At 43.5% G+C, this 27,736-nt stretch overlaps 1 protein-coding gene across 2 annotated transcripts in view; it reads left to right on the plus strand.

Moving 5' to 3' along the window:
* SPI1 (Spi-1 proto-oncogene) overlaps positions 1-27,736 on the plus strand; it is a 127,971-nt gene that overhangs the window by 56,863 nt on the left and 43,372 nt on the right. The window lies entirely within an intron of this gene.

A 27,736-nucleotide genomic window follows, 5' to 3' on the forward strand; every position in this document is an offset into this window, starting at 1 on the left:
GAATCATGATTATTTAGTAATGTAGGGTCTACCAAAATCATGATTATTTAGTAGTACATGGTATACCAAAATCATGATTATGTAGAAGTATAGGGTATACCAAAATCATGATTATTTAGTAGTGTAGGGTATACCAAAATCATGATTATTTGGTAGTGTAGGATATACTAAAATCATGATTATTTAGTAATGTAGGGTATACCAAAATCATGATTATTTAGTAGTACATGGTATACCAAAATCATGATTATGTAGAAGTATAGGGTATACCAAAATCATGATTATTTAGTAGTGTAGGGAATACCAAAATCATGATTATTTAGTAGTGTAGGGTATACGAACATCATGATTATTTAAAAGTATAGAGTATTCCAAAATCATGATTATTTAGTAGTGTAGGGTATACCAAAATCACAAATATTTAGTAGTGTAGGGTATACCAAAATCATGATTATTTAGTAGGGTGATCAGTATTAAATACCTACAATCAAAATCCCGACAGTCAATATCCTGACAACAATTGACCGACAGTCAAAATCCTGACAAGGTCAAAATCCCGACAAGGTCAAAATGCCGACATTTAAAATGTCAACAGGTTAAAAAGTCGACACAGGGTTTTTGTTGTTTTGTGTGTGTTGACATAGGTCAACATGGACACCGTATAAGTACCACTTCCCCTTGCATGGCTCGCCATGTTTCAGGCACGGTGCTCGCTGCACTCGGCACACTATTATATTCCCCCTTCAGGTCCACTGGAATGGTAAAGTATGAATAAGTCGGTTTCAATATAAAAATCATGAAAAACTCATGTTGACTTTTTGGCCTGTCGTCATTTTTAATGTCGGTACCTTGACCTTGTCGGGATTTTGACCGTCGGTCAATGGTTGTCGAGATTTTGATTGTAGGTAAATTGACTGCATCCCACAAAATCATGATTATTTAGTAGTATAGGGTATACCAAAATCATAATTATTTAGTAGTGTAGAGTATACCAAAATCATGATTTCTTTGGTATTATAGGAAAGATGTATTTGGCATCCCAATGTATGAAATCCTGTAGGTCAGAAGACCGGTGCCGGAATCCCGACAGCCAAAATCCTGATCATAAGTTTGCCAGGGAGAGTTAGAGTTAGGCTGTGGGGCGAGGGTTAGGTGGTGGGGCGAGGGTTATGCTTAGTTTGCTCAGGGGGAGGGTTAGTGTTAGGCTGTGGGAAGGGAAGGTTGGGGTTATTTAACATGCGGGCACCTGTCAGGATTTTGGTAGTTGAGATGCCAGTGTCGGTATTCTGACCGCCGGCATCCTCAGTGCCGGTTTGTCATACCCAACCAGTTACCAAAATCCTGATTATTCAGTAGTGTAGGGTATACCAACATAGCATTGGGTATACCAAAATTGTGATTATTTAGTAGTTTTGAACTTTTGATAGACAGAGATATCTTATTGAAGTTTATAGTAAATGAGTTTGAGAAGGGTTTCCTTGCTTTGCATTGACTGTTAACTGAAGAACATTTCACTCAGTCTCTACAGCATGAGCAGGTCCATCCACCAAACCTGGAAAGATAGAAGTGTATGTTCTGCTCCTATATGTACATTCATTTGAGAGAAAATCAATTTGCAAACAGCGAAATTGGCAGATGGAAGCCATTTTAGTTGTTTTACAAACTGAATATTTGTATCACCACTCAGCAAACTGGTAAACCAAAAGAATCAGCAGCTGACCAAGCATTGTTGTGTGTTACAGTCATTGTTGCTATGAGTTCAGATACTTTGTTATTCAGCTACAGGATAAAAATAATACACAATAACTTTTTTTGGGGGGTGGGGGAATGGCTCCATCATTTTGTTTCCCTTTCTATATATATCAACATTCCCTATTACAACAATGGCCCTCATTCCGAGTCGTTCGCTCGGTATTTTTCATCGCATCGCAGTGAAATTCCGCTTAGTGCGCATGCGCAATATTCGCACTGCGACTGCGCCAAGTATCTTTGCTATGAAGAAAGTATTTTTACTCACGGCTTTTTCATCGCTCCGGCGATCGTAATGTGATTGACAGGAAATGGGTGTTACTGGGCGGAAACACGGCGTTTTATGGGCGTGTGGCTGAAAACGCTACCGTTTCCGGAAAAAACGCAGGAGTGGCCGGAGAAACGGGGGAGTGGTTGGGCGAACGCTGGGTGTGTTTGTGACGTCAAACCAGGAACGACAAGCACTGAACTGATCGCACAGGCAGAGTAAGTCTGGAGCTACTCTAAAACTGCTAAGTAGTTTGTGATCGCAATATTGCGAATACATCGGTCGCAATTTTAAGATGCTAAGATACACTCCCAGTAGGCGGCGGCTTCGCGTGTGTAACTCTGCTAAATTCGCCTTGCGACCGATCAACTCGGAATGAGGGCCAATGCTCTAAGTTTACCACATTTTGGAAGCTATTATCTGTGCATGACACAGGCAGTGCAGATAGGACTGGGGGCTACATTGCTGCAGTTTGAAGCTTTCTGTGCATTGTTGTAATATAGGGCTTTATTCAGGTTTGTTAGCAAACCATAAAAGCACACTAATGGTCAAAACCATGCTGCACTGCAGCTGGGGCAGATGTAACGGTATCCGGACTCCAGGTCGACAACAAAAAGGTTGACACACCGTAGGTCGACGCCAATTGGTCGACACACCTTAGGTCGACTTGGACAAAAGGTCGACAGGAACAAGGTCGACATGGAAAAAGGTCGACATTAGTTTTTTATGTTTTTTTTTTCTTTTTTGAACCTTTTCATACTTAACGATCCACGTGGACTACGATTGGAACGGTAATCTGTGCCCAGTGAAGCGGAGCGTAGCGAAGGCACCATGCCCGAAGCATGGCGAGCGAAGCGAGCCATGTGAGGGGACGCGGTGCACTAATTGGGGTTCCCGGTCACTCTACGAAGAAAACTACACCAAAAAAACATAAAAAACTTATGTCGACCTTTTTCCATGTCAACCTTGTTCCTGTCGACCTTTTGTCCATGTCGACCTCAGGTGTGTCGACCAATTGGCATCGACCTAAGGCGTGTTGATCTTTTTGTTGTAGACCCTGAGTCCCAGACCCGATGTAACATGTGCAGAGAGAGTTAGATTTGGATGGGGTGTATTCAAACAAATCTAAATTGCAGTGTAAAAATAAAGCAACCAGTATTTACCATGCACAGAAACAATATAACCCACCCAAATCTAACTCTCTCTACACATGTTACATCTGCCACACCTGCAGTGCAACATTGTTTTGCCTATTAGTGTGTTTTTTTTTGGTTTGCTAACAACTCTGAATAACCCCCATAATTCACTCATGAGCAATGGCGGCTGCACCACATCGTTCAGGGGGGGAGCGGGATAGCAATATGAACATTCATGCAAGGATGTCTGTAACATATGTGCTTGCTGCAGGTCTCCAGGAATCGGAAGTGCTGCGTCTCGTCTTACAACTGTCACTGAACCCGGGACCAGGGCCGTTTCTTGGGGCAGGCGAGCAGTGCAACCACACTGGGCGCCCGCCGCGGCACTGTGGCTTCCTGCTTCCCCCTCCTATTTCTCCCCGAGTAACCCGCTTGGGGGGCGGAGTTTCCCGGAATGACGCGGTTGCGTCGTTACGTCGCGACGCAACCCCGTCACTCCGCGAACCCCCCCCCCTCGAGCGGAGTACAGAGGGGGATCCAAGTTAGGAAGAGGGAAGGCTGGCGCGAGGAGCGACTGGTGAGGCGGGCCGAAGAGCGGTAATCGCCTCTGTAAGTATTCTCTCTCTCTCTCAATGTGTAAAATGGGGACACCTACCGTAATGTGTGAAATGGGGACTCTTGCCTGCCGTAGTGTGGGGATTTAATGTATCAAGGGCATTGCGGTGTGTGGCATAATATTGTGCAGGGGGCATTACTGTGTGGGGCTTAATATGGTAGAATTTTTTTTTCCTATGGTGGTCGTGATCTGTTGGAGCAGGGTCAAAAACTGGATTGTGAGGTAGTCTTTTCAGACGAGGCCATGCCCATTTAAATGAGGCCACACCCATTTAGATGAGGCCACGCCCCTTGCCGGGTGCAAGCACAAGTTTTTTTCTTTTCATCTAGGTGTGTGTGTGGGAGGGGGCACATTTTTTATGTCATGGAGGGGCGCATTTTTAAATCTCGCACTGGGAGCCAAATTGGCTAGAAACAGCCCTGCCCGGGACTCAGCATTCAGCATAATACTTCCACTCTCCTGCTAAACCCGCCCCCAGGCTCCCATTGGCTAGTTTTCACAAGCGTCTTGGGGTGGGCTTTGAAGGAGAGTGGAGCCGAATGCAGCATCCCGGGTTCAGCGGCAGCTGTAAGACACGCAGAGCCGCTGAACCCCGGAGACCTGCAACCAGCACATATGTTACATACATCCCTGCATGTATGTTCAATTGTTCATATGTGCTAACCTGCTCCCCTCTGCATGATGCACAGCTCATGAGCATTATGTTATGTATTCCATGTGTCTTTGACTTATAGAGAATGTTTGTCTGCACTTATAACCAGTTTATTGCATATTTATCGGTAGCGACACTGATAGCCTTCTATTTAGTACTTTACATAACTTTATTTTTAATGTTTTGCACACTTTGCATACTTTACATTTTAGCGTAGTGCAGTAGTACTTTATACATGCATTTTACAAGTTTGTCATTAATGTCTCTTTAAAAGAAAGCTACAGTACTACAGTTTCCCCACATATAGGGATATTCAATTAGTGCCGAGTTTTCTGACAGTCGGAAAATCGGCACTAATTCGACTATCGGGCGTTTTCAACAGTTTTTTTGCTCTGTTTTCGCCATGCCTTTTCAATTTTATTTTGTTGAATCGACATGGGCAAAAACGGACAAAAAAACAGTTGAAAATGCCGCAAATTCAACAAAACACTTGGATCGGCAGTGAATTCGATGATCCACATGGTTTTCGCCTGGGCGGCTTTTTCGAAAAGTAAAAAAATTGGAACAGGCTTTGAATAGGTCAAATGTGAATTTGACCTACAAACGGGCGGAAAGTTAAAACGGCACTAACTGAATACCCCCATAGTGTACATACTGTATATAATACGTTAATTCCAGAAACTTACTGGCATTGAACAGTACTATAATAAACTGATATAAGAAAATATAAGTTGCACAACTCTTTGTTAATACGTACAAGTACAGACTGCTGATAATTACTGTTCCTGAGGTCAAATGTGGCTACAGCAGCTGTGAGTCACAGAAAGCCTGGTAACGGATCACAAGACACAATGACTTCAGCGTTTATTCCAGCCATAGGCCCAGGGACCCCGTCTTTGCTGAAGTGCGGAGTACCTCTTGTGTTTATAGGAAAAGTACATTTTTGTATACAATTTGAAGGGTGGTTTTTGAGGAACAAGCTGCCACTTGATGAAGGAATAAGACAAATATACTCTTGTACACTTGAGTGTCCACCTAAACTGTTTCCCATCCCACTCATCTAGACTGGTCAGACTCAAGGAGATTCTCATGTCCCAAATCCTGAATGCAGGAAATATGACAGATATCTTATGTGTTAGGCAAGCTAACATTGCATTTTTTTATTTAATGGGGACTGTGGTCTGGACCATTAGTTTGGCCCTGTTAGCTAAACACATCTTCAGATGGCATTGGTTTTTTATGTTGTTACCTAACTGGCTTCAGAATCGCTGGAAAATGATTCTGGTCCCTCTCCTGCAGCAGCAGCAGCATCTAGGAAGCAAAGTCTCTCACTGAAAGACTTGAAAATGGTGATAGTGTTTCTTTGGACGGCTTCTTTTCTGAAGCACTGTCCAGGCAAGAAATTATCAAATAGGAGGGTGGTTCAACATGTAAGGTAACAAGACCTTCACGTGTGTAATGTTCTCTATTTCATTCTAATTTCCCACCAGGCCAGAGCAGGTATCCCACTGCTTCCCCTCACGGCCATCAGTGGCGGTTATAAGTGCGGGCTTGCAGGGTGGGGGCACGGCTGCAGTCACCCCGCCAACACCATGAATTGCTTTCCAAACTGCGCTGTCTGCCTCTTGGCCCCCGCCTCCTGGCAGTCCCCCTACTTGCCACCTCTCACTGCCCGCACCCCACCCCATGCTATCCGCACCCCCCCCTCCCTTTCCTGCGCTACTCACACGACAAGCTGGACAGATCAAGTGAGGTAGTAGAGCCGGGGGATGAAGTGCCAATACTGACGCAGCCGCATGGTGGGTATGGGGGACACAGCCAGCCGCACACAAACACTCACACTCTCTCTCTATGGAGGGACTCTACCTGGTACAATGTGTATAAGGGGCTACCTGATGCAGTGTATATAAGGGGCTACCTGGTGCAATGTATATAAGGGGCTACCTAGCGCAATATGTATATGGGGCTACCTGGCGCAATGTGTATAAGGGGCTACCTGGCGCAATGTGTATAATGGGCTACCTGGCGTAATGTGCATAAGAGGCTCTACCTGGTGCAATGTGTATAAGGGGATACCTGGTGCAATGTGTATAAGAGGCTTTACCTGGTACAATGGGCTTAATTGAGATCTGATCGCAGCAGCAAATTTGTTAGCTAATGGGAAAAACCATGTGCACTGCAGGGGAGGCAGATATAACCTGTGCAAAGAGAGTTAGATTTGGGTGTGGCGTGTTCAAACTGAAATCTAAATTGCAATATAAAAATAAAGCAGCCAGTATTTATTCTGCACAGATACAAAATAACCCACCCAAATCTTACTCTCTCTGCACATGTTATATCTGCCTCCCCTGCAGTGCACATGGTTTTGCCCATTATCAAACATATTTGCTGCTGCGATCAGATCTCAATTAGGCCCTGTGTCTATAAGAGGCTTCCTGGTGCAATGTGTATGGGGGGCAACCTGGCACAATGTGCATAAGGGGCTACCTGGCGCAATGTGTATAAGAGGCTCTGTCTGGCGCAATGTGTATAAGGGCCTCTACCTGGCACAATTTGTATAAGAGGCTCTTCCTGGCGTAACATGTGTAAAAGGAGCTCTACCTGGCGCAATGTGTGTAAGGGGCTGTACCTGGCACAACATGTGTAAAAGGGGCTCTACCTGGCACAACGTGTGTAAGGAGCTCTGCCTGGTGTAACGTGTATAAAAGGGTCTCTACCTGGCGTAACGAGTATAAAAGAGGCTCAACCTGGCGTAACATGTATAGAAGGACTCTACCTAGCATTACGTGCATAAAAGGTCTCTATCTGGCGTAATATGCATAAAAGGGGTTTTACCTTGCATAATGTGTATAAGAGGCTCTACAAGATGTAACACCATAAAAGGGGCTCTACCTGGCAAAGCAAGTATACAAGGCTCTACCTGGCGTAATGTGTATAAGGGGCTCTACCTGGCATAATGCATCTGAAGGGCACTGCTCTACTGTTGTGTAATATGTGTAAGGGGCTCTAACATGGCATAATGTTTTTAAGGGGTACTACTGTGTTGTGTAATGTGACTGATGAACACTACTGCGCTGTGTAATGTGAATTGGTACTATTCTGTGGCTACGCCCCTTCCCCATGAAGTCACACCCCAACATTTTTGGTGATCGCCTTTGGTGCACACTGTCCCAGTTTTCAATGAGGGGGGGGGGGGGTGCCTCATATCAGTCATACTGTCCCTACATCAGTTGTAGGGCTGGTGGAAACATGGTCACACATTTAGGTATTTAGTGTGATCAGATTTCTGTGTCATAGCCATATTGTCGAGGTGTAGAGGTGATCACGTCATGTTACGGATACAGGTTTGGTGCACTGCTTGTGGTGGACTTGCTTGGCTGATCGGATCACTGCTCATGATGTGCCCTTTAGATACATAAATATGATCACACTGCCCACCTCAATGTGTGACCATGTTTCTGCCAGCCCCGCCATCTTACACCTGATGTTGGGACAGTATGGCTGATATGAGGTACAGTCTATTGGCTGTGAGTGGTAGCAGCAGTCTACCTGCTCTGGCCTGGCGGGAACTTAGAATGAAATATAGAACATTATACATGTGAGAGGTCTTGTTACCTTTCTTATTGAACCAACCTCATAGCTCTGAAAAAACAAACTAATACAAATCTAATTGTCATTCATTACAATTTAGGAGATTAACAGTGTAGAAGTTGCCAATAGAAACCAATTTTCTTACACCTATCATTTTATAGAATGTATTTGATAAATACTACTTCAAAGCTGATGGGTTGCTATGGGCAGGTTCCGCACTTGTCCACTTGTCCGATCTCCAGAAGGCTTTATTATACATCTCCCCTGTTGTCTTCTATTTTTGGTAACTAAACAAGACTCAAATCAGAAGTTGAACTTAAAAATTCTAATACAACAGGCTACTCTATCTATAGTCTGTACACAAAAGATAAATCAGATGATGCATTATCAACAACATCATTTCTTACAGACAGAGGGGGGCACTGAATTAGTGTAGAAATTGTGGCAATTTACTGTGATTGCAATTTTGCACCATTTTCGTGTCTTTTTTTGTGTTGATTCGCCCTATTGAAATGCAAATTCGCAAAATGGGATTGAAGTGAAGTGAAAATGAGAAATGGGTAAATCTGCCCGTACCCCCCAAAAAAGCTAATCTAACATCGGATAACAGTGTAAAAGTTTATTATTGGTTATAATAAACATATTGCTGGTACTTAAATTGGCTTAAATGGCTATTACAGTATATTTTTTAAATGTAAAAAAAATTATAAAAAGCTATTTTTCCCCCCAACAAAATAAGTGCTAAAATTAAACTTGGGGTACATAAAAATGGGTATAAGTATATATTTGGGTCATTTTAGTGGAAACGGACAAATTACTCTCACCTGCAAGTCTAAAAACAGTTGTCCCACTCGTAAAGCACCACAATATACCTGCCCCATACCTTGTACCCCAATTTCCATAATTTTGCACTTTTTCACCCCAAAAATGACATGTCATTATTGGCCAATTAAAAATAATCAAACACTTCTATGTGCCTAATTAGTCATTCAGATGGTAGTTCAAGGAGTTCAGAGACAAATCCCAACATTTTTAATGTAAATTAGGGATTTTCCCCAAGTTTATCACCTGCTCAGAGTTGGTCAATTGAAATTAGCAGTAAAATTACAGCTAAACTGTTTTTGTGGACAATTGAATAGGCACCTTGGCAAATTTACTGCAGTCATATCACCTCTTTTTACAGCAAAAACGCATATTCACCACTAATTGAACCACCCCCCCCACCCCCCCCCCCCCCCCAGAAGCAACACTGTTAATATTCAACCACAGGAAATACCTCATGGAGGTCTGACTAATAAAGTCTTCTTCCACAGTATGCCGATAGGTAATAAAAGGGGGTTTCCAATGTATAACCAGACAATATCTAGATACAGTAGACAGTCAGCCGGTCCACATCATATGGTCGACATGGTCAAAAGGTCGACAGGGTCAAAAGGTCAACATGTAAAAGGTAGATAGTGCTTACGGTCAACATGTCCAAAGGTTGACATGACAATGGTTGACACGACAATGGTTGACACACACTCATGGTTGACACACATATGGTCGAAAAGTTTTTTTGGGGTTATCACATATTTTTCAACTTTTGCTTGATTTGCCATCCACGTAGACTATGAATGGGAACAGTAACCTGTGCCGAACGCAGCGGCAGCAGAGCGAGCCATCTTGCCTGAAGCGTGGTGAACATATGTTTGCAATAATTGTGGGTTTTTAAAATTGTGTCGACCTTTTTTGTGTCAACCATTTCCATGTCAACCTTTTGATCCTGTCGACATTTTGTACCTGTCAACCATTTCTACTGTCTACCATTTCCATGTTGACCTTTTGATCATGTCGACCTAATGCATGTCGACCTATGGGTTCGACTTAATGACTGTGTATCTAATTACTGTAGCTCTTCTATACCACACCCATTAAAAGATAAGGTGGATAGACAATGTAAGAAAAATAATACGTGCCAAGTGCATAAAAATAAATTCATACATGTATAATTACAGCATATGTAACACATTTATACATGTATAATCAGTGGGCGAAGTGGGGCGGTATACGGCGGTATGGTATACTGTCACTTCTTCCACTGACCCGGAAATGCTGAACTGAAAGTGCAGCAGGAGGCGAGGGAAGTGGCCATCCTGCTGCACATGGTGCTCCCCGTTCCTGCGCGGTGGGCGGCGGCTGTGTAGAGTGCTGTATTAGCGCCCAGCCGCCCGCCGCCACCCACTGCACGCCACCCACCGCACGCCGCTCACCGCCAGCTGTTCACAACACGCCGCCCGCCGCCGCCAGCAGCCCACAGCTCACTGCTGCCAGCCACCAGCAAGAGATGAGGTAATGTTCCCCTGCTGTCACCTTTCTCCCTGTCGTTACCGTCCCTGTCCCTACTGTCACTCTCTCTCTCTCCCTGCTGTCACTGTCGTCACTCTCTCTCCCTGTCGTCACTCTCTCTCCCTGTCATCACTGTCGTCACTCTCCCTGTCATCACTCTCTCTCCCTGTCGTCACTGTCGTCACTGTCTCTCCCTGTCGTCACCGCCGTCACTCTCTCTCCCTGTCGTCACCGCCGTCACTCTCTCTCCCTGTGGTCTCTCTCTCTCCGTCGTCACTCTCTCCCTGTCGTCACTGTCTTCACTCTCTCTCCCTGTCATCACTGTCATCACTCTCTCTCTCCGTCATCACTGTCGTCACTCTCTCTCTCCCTGTCATCACTGTCGTCACTCTCTCTCTCCCTGTCGTCACTCTCTCTCCTTGTCGTCACTGTCATCACTCTCTCTCTCCGTCATCACTCTCTCTCTCTCCCTGTCGTCACTGTCGTCACTCTCTCTCTCGCTGTCGTCACTCTCTCTCTCCGTCGTCACTGTTGTCACTCTCTCCCTGTCGTCACTCTCGCTCCCTGTCGTCACTCTCTCACTGTCGTCACTCTCTCTCCCTGTCGTCACTCTCTCTCCCTGTCATCACTCTCTCTAACCCTGTTGTCACTCTGGCTGTCCCTGCTGTCACAATTTCAGTTCATTCAGTGTGCTATAATGTGAATTTTGGTTCATTCAGTGTGCTACAATGTGAATTTCGGCTCATTCAGTGTGCTATAATGTGAATTTCGGCTCATTCAGTGTGCTACAATGTGAATTTCGGATCATTCAGTGTGCTACAATGTGAATTTCGGATCATTCAGTGTGCTACAATGTGAATTTCGGATCATTCAGTGTGCTACAATGTGAATTTCGGCTCATTCAGTGTGCTACAATGTGAATTTCGGCTCATTCAGTGTGCTACAATGTGAGTTTCGGCTCGTACCGTGTGCTATAATGTTAGTTTCGGCTCGTACCGTGTGCTATAATGTGAGTTTTGGCTCGTACCGTGTACTATAATGTGAATTTCAGTTCATACCGTGTGCTATAAGGTGAAAGGGGCACCAGTACCAGATAGTATAAGGGGTTCTACTACACTGGACACGCCCCCTTTTGGGTGACCACGCTCCTTTCTGGAACGATTACGTCCTTGACTTTTGCATAACCCCACTTCAAAATTTCCACTTCAACCACTGTGTATAATTACAGCATATGTAACACAGTCATACATGTATAATTACAGCGTATATATATATAACAGTCATAATATGTATAATTATAGCATTTATATAACAGTCATATATGTATAATTGCAGCATCTAGAACACATTCATACTAGTGATGAGCGGGTTCGGTTCCTCGGAAACCGAACCCCCCCGAACTTCACCCATTTTACACGGGTCCGAGGCATATTCGGATTCTCCCGTATGGCTCGGTTAACCTGAGCGCGCCCGAACGTCATCATCCCGCTGTCGGATTCTCGCGAGATTCGGATTCTATATAAGCAGCCGCGCGTCGCCGCCATTTTCACTCGTGCATTGGAAATGTTAGGGAGAGGACGTGGCTGGCGTCCTCTCCGTTTATTCATTGTTGAGTTGATGAAAATATTTGTGCTTGCTTATATCATTGTGGGGACTTCGGGGCAGCTTTATATTAATATAGGAGGAGTACAGTGCAGAGTTTTGCTGATCAGTGACCACCAGTTTTATCCGTTTTCTGCCTGAAAAAAACGCTCCTTATCTGTGCTCAGTGTGCTGCATATATCTGTGCTCACACTGCTTAATTGTGGGGACTGGGGAGCAGCTGTATTATTTAGGAGGAGTACAGTGCAGAGTTTTGCTGACAGTGACCACCAGTATACGTTGTCTGCCTGAAAAACACTCCATATCTGTGCTCAGTGTGCTGCATACAGTATATCTGTGCTCACACTGCTTTATTGTGGGGACTGGGGACCAAAAGTATAATATTATATAGGAGGAGTACAGTGCAGAGTTTTGCTGACCAGTGACCACCAGTATACGTTGTCTGCCTGAAACACACTCCATATCTGTGCTGCATTGTGTAGTATATAGTAGTACAGTGCATAATTTTGCTGACCACCAGTATATAATATATAGGAGTACGGTACAGAAGGCCACTGCTGTACCTACCTCTGTGTCGTCAAGTATACTATCCATCCATACCTGTGGTGCATTTCAGTTTTGCACAGTTTGCTGACCACCAGTATATAATATATAGCATTACGGTACAGTAGGCCACTGCTGTACCTACCTCTCTGTCGTCAAGTATACTATCCATCTACATTCTATACCTGTGGTGCATTTTAGTTTTGCAGTTTGCTGACAGTGACCACCAGTATATATAGCAGTACGGTACGGAAGGCCACTGCTGTACCTACCTCTGTGTTGTCAAGTATACTATCCATCTACATTCTATACCTGTGGTGCAATTTAGTTTTGCAGTTTGCTGACAGTGACCACCAGTATATATAGCAGTACGGTACGGAAGGCCACTGCTGTACCTACCTCTGTGTCGTCAAGTATACTATCCATCTAGATTCTATACCTGTGGTGCATTTCAGTTGTGCAGTTTGCTGACACAGTGACCACCAGTATATATAGCAGTACGGTACGGAAGGCCACTGCTGTACCTACCTCTGTGTCGTCAAGTATACTATCCATCTAGATTCTATACCTGTGGTGCATTTCAGTTGTGCAGTTTGCTGACACAGTGACCACCAGTATATATAGCAGTACGGTACGGAAGGCCACTGCTGTACCTACCTCTGTGTCGTCAAGTATACTATCCATCTACATTCTATACCTGTGGTGCATTTTAGTTTTGCAGTTTGCTGACAGTGACCACCAGTATATATAGCAGTACGGTACGGAAGGCCACTGCTGTACCTACCTCAGTGTCGTCAAGTATACTATCCATCTACATTCTATACCTGTGGTGCATTTTAGTTTTGCAGTTTGCTGACAGTGACCACCAGTATATATAGCAGTACGGTACGGAAGGCCACTGCTGTACCTACCTCTGTGTCGTCAAGTATACTATCCATCTAGATTCTATACCTGTGGTGCATTTCAGTTGTGCAGTTTGCTGACACAGTGACCACCAGTATATATAGCAGTACGGTACGGAAGGCCACTGCTGTACCTACCTCTGTGTCGTCAAGTATACTATCCATCTACATTCTATACCTGTGGTGCATTTTAGTTTTGCAGTTTGCTGACAGTGACCACCAGTATATATAGCAGTACGGTACGGAAGGCCACTGCTGTACCTACCTCTGTGTCGTCAAGTATACTATCCATCTACATTCTATACCTGTGGTGCATTTTAGTTTTGCAGTTTGCTGACAGTGACCACCAGTATATATAGCAGTACGGTACGGAAGGCCACTGCTGTACCTACCTCTGTGTCGTCAAGTATACTATCCATCTAGATTCTATACCTGTGGTGCATTTCAGTTGTGCAGTTTGCTGACACAGTGACCACCAGTATATATAGCAGTACGGTACGGAAGGCCACTGCTGTACCTACCTCTGTGTCATCAAGTATACTATCCATCTACATTCTATACCTGTGGTGCATTTTAGTTTTGCAGTTTGCTGACAGTGACCACCAGTTTATATAGCAGTACGGTACGGAAGGCCACTGCTGTACCTACCTCTGTGTCGTCAAGTATACTATCCATATAGATTCTATACCTGTGGTGCATTTCAGTTGTGCAGTTTGCTGACACAGTGACCACTAGTATATATAGCAGTACGGTATGGAAGGCCACTGCTTTACCTACCTCTGTGTCGTCAAGTATACTATCCATCTACATTCTATACCTGTGGTGCATTTTAGTTTTGCAGTTTGTAGACAGTGACCACCAGTATATATAGCAGTACGATACGGAAGGCCACTGCTGTACCTACCTCTGTGTCGTCAAGTATACTATCCATCTACATTCTATACCTGTGGTGCATTTCAGTTGTGCAGTTTGCTGACACAGTGACCACCAGTATATATAGCAGTACGGTATGGAAGGCCACTGCTTTACCTACCTCTGTGTCGTCAAGTATACTATCCATCTACATTCTATACCTGTGGTACATTTTAGTTTTGCAGTTTGTAGACAGTGACCACCAGTATATATAGCAGTACGGTACGGAAGGCCACTGCTGTACCTACCTCTGTGTCGTCAAGTATACTATCCATCTACATTCTATACCTGTGGTGCGACCTTGGTGCGCCTCTTTTTTTCTTTGCATCATGTGCTGTTTGGGGACTATTTTTTTTAAGTGCCATCCTGCCTGACACTGCAGTGCCACTCCTAGATGGGCCAGGTGTTTGTGTCGGCCACTTGTGTCGCTTAGCTTAGTCACACAGCGACCTTGGTGTGCCTCTTTTTTTCTTTGCATCATGTGCTGTTTGGGGACTATTTTTTGGAAGTGCCATCCTGTCTGACACTGCAGTGCCACTCCTAGATGGGCCAGGTGTTTGTGTCGGCCACTTGTGTCGCTTAGCTTAGTCACACAGCGACCTTGGTGCGCTTCTTTTTTTCTTTGCATCATGTGCTGTTTGGGGACTATTTTTTTGAAGTGCCATCCTGCCTGACACTGCAGTGCCACTCCTAGATGGGCCAGGTGTTTGTGTCGGCCACTTGTGTCGCTTAGCTTAGCCATCCAGTGACCTCGGTGCAAATTTTAGGACTAAAAATAATATTGTGAGGTGTGAGGTGTTCAGAATAGACTGGAAATTAGTGGAAATTATGGTTATTGAGGTTAATAATACTATGGGATCAAAATGACCCCCAAATTCTATGATTTAAGCTGTTTTTTAGGGTTTTTTGAAAAAAACACCCGAATCCAAAACATACCCGAATCCGACAAAAAAATTTCGGTGAGGTTTTGCCAAAACGCGTCCGAATCCAAAACACGGCCGCGGAACCGAATCCAAAACCAAAACACAAAACCCGAAAAATGTCCGGTGCACATCACTAATTCATACGTGTATAATTACAGCATATGTAACACGGTCATACATGTATAATTACGGTGTATATATAACAGTCATATATGTATAATTACAGCGTATATAACACATTTATACATGTATAAAAACAGTATTTGTAACTCACTCATACATGTATAATTATAACATAAGTAACACAGTCGTACATGTATAATTACAACATACTTAACAGTCATACATGTATAATTACAACATATGTAACACAGTGTCTAATTACATCAAATACGTAACAAAGTCGTACATGTATAATTACAGCATATGTAACACAGTCATACATGTATAATTACAACATATGTAACACACTCATACATGTACAATTACAGCATATATAACACACTCATACATGTATAATTACAGTGTATATAACACATTCATACATGTATAATTACAGCATATAAAACACAGGCATTCATGTATAATTACAGCATATGAAACACAGTCATACATGTATAATTACAGCATATATAACACACTCATACATGTATAATTACAGCATATGTAACAAGGTCATACATGTATGATTACAACATATGCAACACACTCATGCATGTATAATTACAGCATATATAACACACTCATACATGTATAATTACAGCGTATATATCACATTCATAGATGTATAATTACAGCATACTGTATGTAACACATTCATACATGTATAATTACATTGTATATAACACAGTCATTCATGTATAATTACAGCATATGCAACACAGTCATACATGTATAATACAGCATATATAACACACTCATACATGTATAAGTACAGCATATGTAAAACAGTCATATATGTATAATTACATCTTGTGTAACATATTCATTCATTCATACATGTATAATTACAACATATGTAACACACTCATACATGTATAATTACAGCATATGTAACACAGTCATATATGTATAATTACATCTTGTGTAACACATTCATTCATTCATTCATACATGTATAATTACAACATATGTAACACACTCATACATGTACAATTACAGCATATATAACACACTCATACATGTATAATTACAGTGTATATAACACATTCATACATGTATAATTACAGCATATAAAACACAGGCATTCATGTATAATTACAGCATATGAAACACAGTCATACATGTATAATTACAGCATATATAACACACTCATACATGTATAATTACAGCATATGTAACAAGGTCATACATGTATGATTACAACATATGCAACACACTCATGCATGTATAATTACAGCATATATAACACACTCATACATGTATAATTACAGCGTATATATCACATTCATAGATGTATAATTACAGCATACTGTATGTAACACATTCATACATGTATAATTACATTGTATATAACACAGTCATTCATGTATAATTACAGCATATGCAACACAGTCATACATGTATAATACAGCATATATAACACACTCATACATGTATAATTACAGCATATGTAAAACAGTCATATATGTATAATTACATCTTGTGTAACATATTCATTCATTCATACATGTATAATTACAACATATGTAACACACTCATACATGTATAATTACAGCATATGTAACACAGTCATATATGTATAATTACATCTTGTGTAACACATTCATTCATACATGTATAATTACAACATATGTAACACACTCATACATGTATAATTACAGCATATGTAACACAGTCATATATGTATAATTACATCTTGTGTAACACATTCATTCATTCATACATGTATAATTACATTGTATACAACACAGTCATACATGTACAAATACAGCATACAGTATGTACCACACTCATACATGTATAATGATGAAGTTGTATATAACAGTCATACATGTATAATTATAGCATATGTAACACAGTCATACCTGTATAATTACAGCGTATATAACACACTCATACATGTATAATTACATTGTATATAACAGTCATACATGTATAATTATAGCATACGTAACACAGTCATACATGTACAATTACAGCCTATGTAACACACTCATACACATATAATTACAGCATACGTAACACAGTCATACATGTATAAATATAGCATATATAATACACTCATACATGTATAATTATAGAATATATAACACACTCATACATGTATAATTAAAGCATCTGTAACTAGAGATGAGCGGGTTCGGTTCCTCGGAATCCGAACCCGCCCGAACTTCATGATTTTTTACACGGATCTGAGCGACTCGGATCTTCCCGCCTTGCTCGGTTAACCCGAGCGCGCCCGAACGTCATCATGACGCTGTCGGATTCTCGCGAGGCTCGGATTCTATCGCGAGACTCGGATTCTATATAAGGAGCCGCGCGTCGCCGCCATTTTACACGTGCATTGAGATTGATAGTGAGAGGACGTGGCTGGCGTCCTCTCCGTTTAGAGAAGAAATAGATAGGAGAGTGAGAGTGAGACAGTGACACTTCATTTACTGGAGCTTAGGAGGAGTACTCAGACAGAGAGTGCAGAATTTTGCTGATAGTATTAGTTAGTTATAGTGACAGAGTGAGACAGTGACACTTCATTTACTGGAGCTTAGGAGGAGTACTCAGACAGAGAGTGCAGAATTTTGCTGATAGTATTAGTTAGTTATACTAGTGACTGACCAGTGACCACCAGTGCAGTTTTATATTATTTAATATAATCCGTTCTCTGCCTGAAAAAACGATACACAGTGACTCAGTCACATACCATATCTGTGCTCAGCCCAGTGTGCTGCATCATCTATGTATAATATCTGACTGTGCTCACACAGCTTAATTGTGGGGGAGACTGGGGAGCAGTTAGGTTATAGCAGGAGCCAGGAGTACATATTAAAATTAAACAGTGCACACTTTTTTTCTGCAGGAGTGCCACTGCCAGTGTGACTGACCAGTGACCTGACCACCAGTATAGTATACTATATTGTATTGTGATTGACTGTCTGCCTGTAAAAGTTAAACACACGTCGTGTGACTTGTGTGGTGTTTTTTTATTCTATAAAATAAAAAACTCATTCTGCTGACAGACAGTGTCCAGCAGGTCCGTCATTATATAATATATACCTGTCCGGCTGCAGTAGTGATATATATATATTTTTTATATCATTATTTATCATCCAGTCGCAGCAGACACAGTACGGTAGTTCACGGCTGTAGCTACCTCTGTGTCGGCACTCGGCAGTCCGTCCATAATTGTATACCACCTACCCGTGGTTTTTTTTTTCTTTCTTCTTTATACATACTACATCTCATTATCATCCAGTCTATATTAGCAGCAGACACAGTACAGTACGGTAGTCCACGGCTGTAGCTACCTCTGTGTCGGCACTCGGCAGTCCGTCCATAATTGTATACCACCTACCAGTGGTTTTTTTTTTCTTTCTTCTTTATACATACTACATCTCATTATCATCCAGTCTATATTAGCAGCAGACACAGTACAGTACGGTAGTCCACGGCTGTAGCTACCTCTGTGTCGGCACTCGGCAGTCCGTCCATAATTGTATACCACCTACCCGTGGTTTTTTTATTCTTTCTTCTTTATACATACTACATCTCATTATCAACCAGTCTATATTAGCAGCAGACACAGTACGGTAGTCCACGGCTGTAGCTACCTCTGTGTCGGCACTCGGCAGTCCGTCCATAATTGTATACCACCTACCCGTGGTTTTTTTTTCCTTTCTTCTTTATACATACTACATCTCATTATCATCCAGTCTATATTAGCAGCAGACACAGTACAGTACGGTAGTCCACGGCTGTAGCTACCTCTGTGTCGGCACTCGGCAGTCCGTCCATAATTGTATACCACCTACCCGTGTTTTTTTTTTCTTTCTTCTTTATACATACTACATCTCATTATCATCCAGTCTATATTAGCAGCAGACACAGTACAGTACGGTAGTCCACGGCTGTAGCTACCTCTGTGTCGGCACTCGGCAGTCCATCCATAATTGTATACTAGTATCCATCCATCTCCATTGTTTACCTGAGGTGCCTTTTAGTTGTGCCTATTAAAATATGGAGAACAAAAATGTTGAGGTTCCAAAATTAGGGAAAGATCAAGATCCACTTCCATCTCGTGCTGAAGCTGCTGCCACTAGTCATGGCCGAGACGATGAAATGCCAGCAACGTCGTCTGCCAAGGCCGATGCCCAATGGCATAGTACAGAGCATGTCAAATCCAAAACACCAAATATCAGTAAAAAAAGGACTCCAAAACCTAAAATAAAATTGTCGGAGGAGAAGCGTAAACTTGCCAATATGCCATTTACCACACGGAGTGGCAAGGAACGGCTGAGGCCCTGGCCTATGTTCATGGCTAGTGGTTCAGCTTCACATGAGGATGGAGGCACTCAGCCTCTCGCTAGAAAAATGAAAAGACTCAAGCTGGCAAAAGCAGTAGCACCGCAAAGAACTGTGCGTTCTTCGAAATCCCAAATCCACAAGGAGAGTCCAATTGTGTCGGTTGCGATGCCTGACCTTCCCAACACTGGACGTGAAGAGCATGCGCCTTCCACCATTTGCACGCCCCCTGCAAGTGCTGGAAGGAGCACCCGCAGTCCAGTTCCTGATAGTCAGATTGAAGATGTCAGTGTTGAAGTACACCAGGATGAGGAGGATATGGGTGTTGCTGGCGCTGGGGAGGAAATTGACCAGGAGGATTCTGATGGTGAGGTGGTTTGTTTAAGTCAGGCACCCGGGGAGACACCTGTTGTCCGTGGGAGGAATATGGCCGTTGACATGCCTGGTGAAAATACCAAAAAAATCAGCTCTTCGGTGTGGAAGTATTTCACCAGAAATGCGGACATTTGTCAAGCCGTGTGTTCCCTTTGTCAAGCTGTAATAAGTAGGGGTAAGGACGTTAACCACCTCGGAACATCCTCCCTTATACGTCACCTGCAGCGCATTCATAATAAGTCAGTGACAAGTTCAAAAACTTTGTCCGACAGCGGAAGCAGTCCACTGACCAGTAAATCCCTTCCTCTTGTAACCAAGCTCACGCAAACCACCCCACCAACTCCCTCAGTGTCAATTTCCTCCTTCCCCAGGAATGCCAATAGTCCTGCAGGCCATGTCACTGGCAATTCTGACGAGTCCTCTCCTGCCTGGGATTCCTCCGATGCATCCTTGCGTGTAACGCCTACTGCTGCTGGCGCTGCTGTTGTTGCTGCTGGGAGTCGATGGTCATCCCAGAGGGGAAGTCGTAAGCCCACTTGTACTACTTCCAGTAAGCAATTGACTGTCCAACAGTCCTTTGCGAGGAAGATGAAATATCACAGCAGTCATCCTGCTGCAAAGCGGATAACTGAGGCCTTGACAACTATGTTGGTGTTAGACGTGCGTCCGGTATCCGCCGTTAGTTCACAGGGAACTAGACAATTTATTGAGGCAGTGTGCCCCCGTTACCAAATACCATCTAGGTTCCACTTCTCTAGGCAGGCGATACCGAGAATGTACACGGACGTCAGAAAAAGACTCACCAGTGTCCTAAAAAATGCAGTTGTACCCAATGTCCACTTAACCACGGACATGTGGACAAGTGGAGCAGGGCAGGGTCAGGACTATATGACTGTGACAGCCCACTGGGTAGATGTATGGACTCCCGCCGCAAGAACAGCAGCGGCGGCACCAGTAGCAGCATCTCGCAAACGCCAACTCTTTCCTAGGCAGGCTACGCTTTGTATCACCGCTTTCCAGAATACGCACACAGCTGAAAACCTCTTACGGCAACTGAGTCAGATCATCGCGGAATGGCTTACCCCAATTGGACTCTCCTGTGGATTTGTGGCATCGGACAACGCCAGCAATATTGTGTGTGCATTAAATATGGGCAAATTCCAGCACGTCCCATGTTGTGCACATACCTTGAATTTGGTGGTGCAGAATTTTTTAAAAAACGACAGGGGCGTGCAAGAGATGCTGTCGGTGGCCAGAAGAATTGCGGGACACTTTCGGCGTACAGGCACCACGTACAGAAGACTGGAGCACCACCAAAAACTACTGAACCTGCCCTGCCATCATCTGAAGCAAGAAGTGGTAACGAGGTGGAATTCAACCCTCTATATGCTTCAGAGGTTGGAGGAGCAGCAAAAGGCCATTCAAGCCTATACAATTGAGCACGATATAGGAGGTGGAATGCACCTGTCTCAAGTGCAGTGGAGAGTGATTTCAACGTTGTGCAAGGTTCTGATGCCCTTTGAACTTGCCACACGTGAAGTCAGTTCAGACACTGCCAGCCTGAGTCAGGTCATTCCCCTCATCAGGCTTTTGCAGAAGAAGCTGGAGACATTGAAGGAGGAGCTAACACGGAGCGATTCCGCTAGGCATGTGGGACTTGTGGATGGAGCCCTTAATTCGCTTAACAAGGATTCACGGGTGGTCAATCTGTTGAAATCAGAGCACTACATTTTGGCCACCGTGCTCGATCCTAGATTTAAAACCTACCTTGGATCTCTCTTTCCGGCAGACACAAGTCTGCTGGGGTTGAAAGACCTGCTGGTGAGAAAATTGTCAAGTCAAGCGGAACGCGACCTGTCAACATCTCCTCCTTCACATTCTCCCGCAACTGGGGGTGCGAGGAAAAGGCTCAGAATTCCGAGCCCACCCGCTGGCGGTGATGCAGGGCAGTCTGGAGCGACTGCTGATGCTGACATCTGGTCCGGACTGAAGGACCTGACAACGATTACGGACATGTCGTCTACTGTCACTGCATATGATTCTCTCAACATTGAAAGAATGGTGGAGGATTATATGAGTGACCGCATCCAAGTAGGCACGTCACACAGTCCGTACTTATACTGGCAGGAAAAAGAGGCAATTTGGAGGCCCTTGCACAAACTGGCTTTATTCTACCTAAGTTGCCCTCCCACAAGTGTGTACTCCGAAAGAGTGTTTAGTGCCGCCGCTCACCTTGTCAGCAATCGGCGTACGAGGTTACATCCAGAAAATGTGGAGATGATGTTCATTAAAATGAATTATAATCAATTCCTCCGCGGAGACATTGACCAGCAGCAATTGCCTCCACAAAGTACACAGGGAGCTGAGATGGTGGATTCCAGTGGGGACGAATTGATAATCTGTGAGGAGGGGGATGTACACGGTGATATATCGGAGGATGATGATGAGGTGGACATCTTGCCTCTGTAGAGCCAGTTTGTGCAAGGAGAGATTAATTGCTTCTTTTTTGGGGGGGGTCCAAACCAACCCGTCATATCAGTCACAGTCGTGTGGCAGACCCTGTCACTGAAATGATGGGTTGGTTAAAGTGTGCATGTCCTGTTTTGTTTATACAACATAAGGGTGGGTGGGAGGGCCCAAGGACAATTCCATCTTGCACCTCTTTTTTCTTTTATTTTTCTTTGCGTCATGTGCTGTTTGGGGAGGGTTTTTTGGAAGGGCCATCCTGCGTGACACTGCAGTGCCACTCCTAGATGGGCCCGGTGTTTGTGTCGGCCACTAGGGTCGCTTATCTTACTCACACAGTCAGCTACCTCATTGCGCCTCTTTTTTTCTTTGCGTCATGTGCTGTTTGGGGAGGGTTTTTTGGAAGGGCCATCCTGCGTGACACTGCAGTGCCACTCCTAGATGGGCCCGGTGTTTGTGTCGGCCACTAGGGTCGCTTATCTTACTCACACAGTCAGCTACCTCATTGCGCCTCTTTTTTTCTTTGCGTCATGTGCTGTTTGGGGAGGGTTTTTTGGAAGGGCCATCCTGCGTGACACTGCAGTGCCACTCCTAGATGGGCCCGGTGTTTGTGTCGGCCACTAGGGTCGCTTATCTTACTCACACAGTCAGCTACCTCATTGCGCCTCTTTTTTTCTTTGCGTCATGTGCTGTTTGGGGAGGGTTTTTTGGAAGGGACATCCTGCGTGACACTGCAGTGCCACTCCTAGATGGGCCCGGTGTTTGTGTCGGCCACTAGGGTCGCTTATCTTACTCACACAGTCAGCTACCTCATTGCGCCTCTTTTTTTCTTTGCGTCATGTGCTGTTTGGGGAGGGTTTTTTGGAAGGGCCATCCTGCGTGACACTGCAGTGCCACTCCTAGATGGGCCCGGTGTTTGTGTCGGCCACTAGGGTCGCTTATCTTACTCACACAGTCAGCTACCTCATTGCGCCTCTTTTTTTCTTTGCGTCATGTGCTGTTTGGGGAGGGTTTTTTGGAAGGGACATCCTGCGTGACACTGCAGTGCCACTCCTAGATGGGCCCGGTGTTTGTGTCGGCCACTAGGGTCGCTTATCTTACTCACACAGCGACCTCGGTGCAAATTTTAGGACTAAAAATAATATTGTGAGGTGTGAGGTATTCAGAATAGACTGAAAATGAGTGGAAATTATGGTTTTTGAGGTTAATAATACTTTGGGATCAAAATGACCCCCAAATTCTATGATTTAAGCTGTTTTTTAGGGTTTTTTGAAAAAAACACCCGAATCCAAAACACACCCGAATCCGGCAAAAAAAATTCGGTGAGGTTTTGCCAAAACGCGGTCGAACCCAAAACCAAAACACAAAACCCGAAAAATTTCCGGCGCTCATCTCTATCTGTAACACAGTCATACATGTATAATTACAGCATTTGTAACACAGTCATACATGAATAATTACAGCATATGTAAAACACTCATACATGTATAATTACAGCATATGTAACACAGTCGTACATGTACAATAATAGCATATATAACACACTCATATATTTATAATTACAACACACGTAACACAGTCGTACATGTATAATTACAACATACATAACACAGTCAAACATGTATAATTACAGCATATGCAACACAGCCATACATGTATAATTACAGCATATGTAAAACAGTTATACATGTATAATTACAGCATATATAACAGTCATACATGTATAATTACATCTTATGTAACAGTCATACATGTATAATTACAGCATATGTAAAACAGTTATCCATGTATAATGACAACATATGTAACACATTCATACATGTATAATTACAGCATATGTAACACAGTCATACATGTATAATTACATTTTATGTAACACATTCATACAGATGGGTCCACAGTTATCTTGACCTTTTTATTATTATTATTATTATTATCCTTTATTTATATGGCGCCACAAGGGTTCCGCAGCGCCCAATTACAGAGTACATATGCACATAATCAAAACAGGAAAACAGTGATTTACAGTTGATGACAATTTAGGACAATAGTATAGGACACATAGGATTAACTGAGACTGGCCAATTAATCCCATGCTGTAATGACTTAATCCCCTGATGTATTGTTCTCTGTATTGTACTGCAGTTGAGAACAATAGATTAAGGGTTTATGCTAATAAATCATATTGTGACTAGACACAGAAAACTAGTCAAAATAACGGTGGACCCATCTGTACATGTATAATTACATTGTATATAACACAGTCATACATGTATAAATACAGCATATGTAACACACTCATATATGTATAATTACATTGTATATAACAGTCATACATGTATAATTATAGCATATGTAACACGGTCATACATGTATAATTACAGCATATATGACACAGTCATACAGTACATGTATAATTACATTGTATATAACAGTCATAAATGTATAATTATAGCATATGTAACACAGTCATACATGTATAATTACAGCACATGTAACACACTCATCTCCTATATACTGTATTTGGCCAGATCTGTGACTCATTTCCTAACGCTGGGCGTGGCTAGGAGCTCTCATTGGGTTAGTGCCAGATCTATCACACCCAGCCCACAGCTAATTGGCCGAGAAACACCCTCCCACACAAGTTACATCCAATAGGAGGCTCTGCCCTTTGCCTGCTGTGTTCCCTGGACTCCACTCGGCTGCAGAGGTACTCGTCGTCTGGGAAAAGCTGCAGTGCCTGGCCTGGCCACAGGAGCCTTCACCGCCTGCTGCAGGGAGCACCAACACAGGTCAGCAGATTAGCTGCTTCCAGGAGGAGAAGCAGGAGAAGCATTAACCACACCTCCCCTACTCCCAGCCCCTTCGGCCTCCTCCCCCATCCGCGGCACCACCGCAACTGTCTGACGTCATTTTAATAAGACGGAGCAGAGGTTTAGGTAAGAATGGAGAGACCACCCAATGCTGTAGTGGATTGGAGAGGGGCAGGATTTCTTGATGTTACTGACAGGAGTGTCACTTATATATATATATATATATATATATATATATACAGAGCCGGCCCTAACTGATATGATGCCCTAGGCAATATTTTGGCTGGTGCCCCCTAGCACCGCCGCTAGTTCTGCAGGAGTTGCTGGCATGAGTCAGCTGGCAGCTCTGCTAACGTTGGGCGCCTATGAGTCAGCTGGCAGCTCTGCTAACGTTGGGCGCCTATGAGTCAGCTGGCAGCTCTGCTAACGTTGGGCGCCTTTTGTTTATGAAAATGCATCATAATATTTGCATTACTATGTGGCTAGGATTCACAAGCAGCTTCTGCTGATTAAATGATATGCAGCATGCCTATATTCTGTGTGCGACTGCGGCTGTATATGCATACGAAATGCTACATTACAGTGATTTCCAAGAATACACTGCAACGTAGCATTTCATATGCAGATACAGCCGCAGTCACACATAGAATATAGGCATGACACATATCATTTTAATCAGCAGAAGCTGCTGGTGCCCCTAAGCATACCAAATGCCATAGCCATTTCCCTAGTTTGCCTATGCCTAAGGCCGGCTCTGTAGATATATATATATATATATATATATATATATATGGGAGGAAACCCAGAGGCATTCGTTGACTGTATTCCAGAACAGTTATGGAAATGCTGGCCCCTGATAACAAGACAAATGTAGTCATCACTGTGGCAAACTCAGGATTTCTACAGGGTGGTTTCCAAATGCAATCCACAATCTCCCACTCTGTCGAACAATGGCGTAAGTGCGGGAGTCTGGGGGAGTGTTAGAAGAACATAGTAATAACCCTAAATATTGGTCTTTTTATATACTGGAAACTGTATGGAATACATTATTAATAATAACCACTATAGAAAATGGTCTAAAGTACAAGCTGTATCAGACATATTTAAATAATATAAATAAGTCGTCAGGAAAAGGTTCAACATCCCATAATAAGTAAATATATATAAATACACAAACTTAATAGAACCAGTACTGCACTTTCTAAGCACACATTCTCCCACCTCATGGTAAGGCTCCTTTCTCTTATTCCTGGTCCAGAGCACTGATTGAAGATCCATACACACAGCAAACTTAGTAGAAGAAGCTTATACCACTGGGCATGTGCAGCAGCTCCGCTCTGTCCCTTACACTGCATGAGGTGGTGGCAACTCTAGTAATTGTATTATATACCATTGCTATTGTGGTCATAAATTGAGCCACTTGCCAAGAGGAGGGGGGTTTCCAGGCAACCGGAAACCCCACCTGCGTTTGCCTATGCATCATTCTCTGATGAGCTGAAGTTACTGGCAGGAGAAGACAATAGCAATAGTTAACTTTCCAGAGGATCAATGAGTGGCCTTGTGAGTGAACTGACAAAAAGGGTCATTCAGACCCGATCGCACGCTAGCTTTTTTTGCAGCGGTGCGATCGGGTCCGAACTGCGCATGCATATGCTCTGCAATGCGCAGGCGTGCCGGCTGCCGACAACGGGGATCGCCGGACAGCGACTGATATAACGAAGAAAGCAATTGCACCAGTGATCGCAAGAAGATTGACAGGAAGAGGCCGTTTGTGGGTGTCAACTGACTGTTTTTAAGGAGTGTCCGGGAGAAAGCAGGCGTGTCCAGCCATTTCAAGGGAGGGTTCCTGACGTCAGCTCCAGGCCGGATCGTTGCAGCGGCTGAGTAAGTCCTGAGCTGTTCAGAGACTGCACAAACTTTTGTTTGTGCAGCTCTCTGCACAAGTGATCGCACCCCTGCACAGCGTTAAACCCTCCCCCTGTATGCGGCAACTGAATCACCCCCAAACACAGGAACAAAGGTCAACAGCACATACAATTATATCAACTTCTAATTTACCATTGCACCAGGCTACAGTATACGTCACAAAGTAACAATCATATAATAAAAACACTCTCTAAAAAAAAAATAAGATTTTACTTACCGATAAATCTATTTCTCGTAGTCCGTACTGGATGCTGGGGACTCCGTCAGGACCATGGGGATTAGCGGCTCCGCAGGAGACAGGGCACAAAAATAAAGCTTTAGGATCAGGTGGTGTGCACTGGCTCCTCCCCCTATGACCCTCCTCCAAGCCTCAGTTAGGATACTGTGCCCGGACGAGCGTACACAATAAGGAAGGATATTGAATCCCGGGTAAGACTCATACCAGCCACACCAATCACACCGTACAACTTGTGATC

The sequence above is a fragment of the Pseudophryne corroboree genome, chromosome 11 (assembly GCF_028390025.1).
Source record: "Pseudophryne corroboree isolate aPseCor3 chromosome 11, aPseCor3.hap2, whole genome shotgun sequence".
NCBI classification, from domain to species: Eukaryota; Metazoa; Chordata; class Amphibia; order Anura; family Myobatrachidae; genus Pseudophryne; species Pseudophryne corroboree.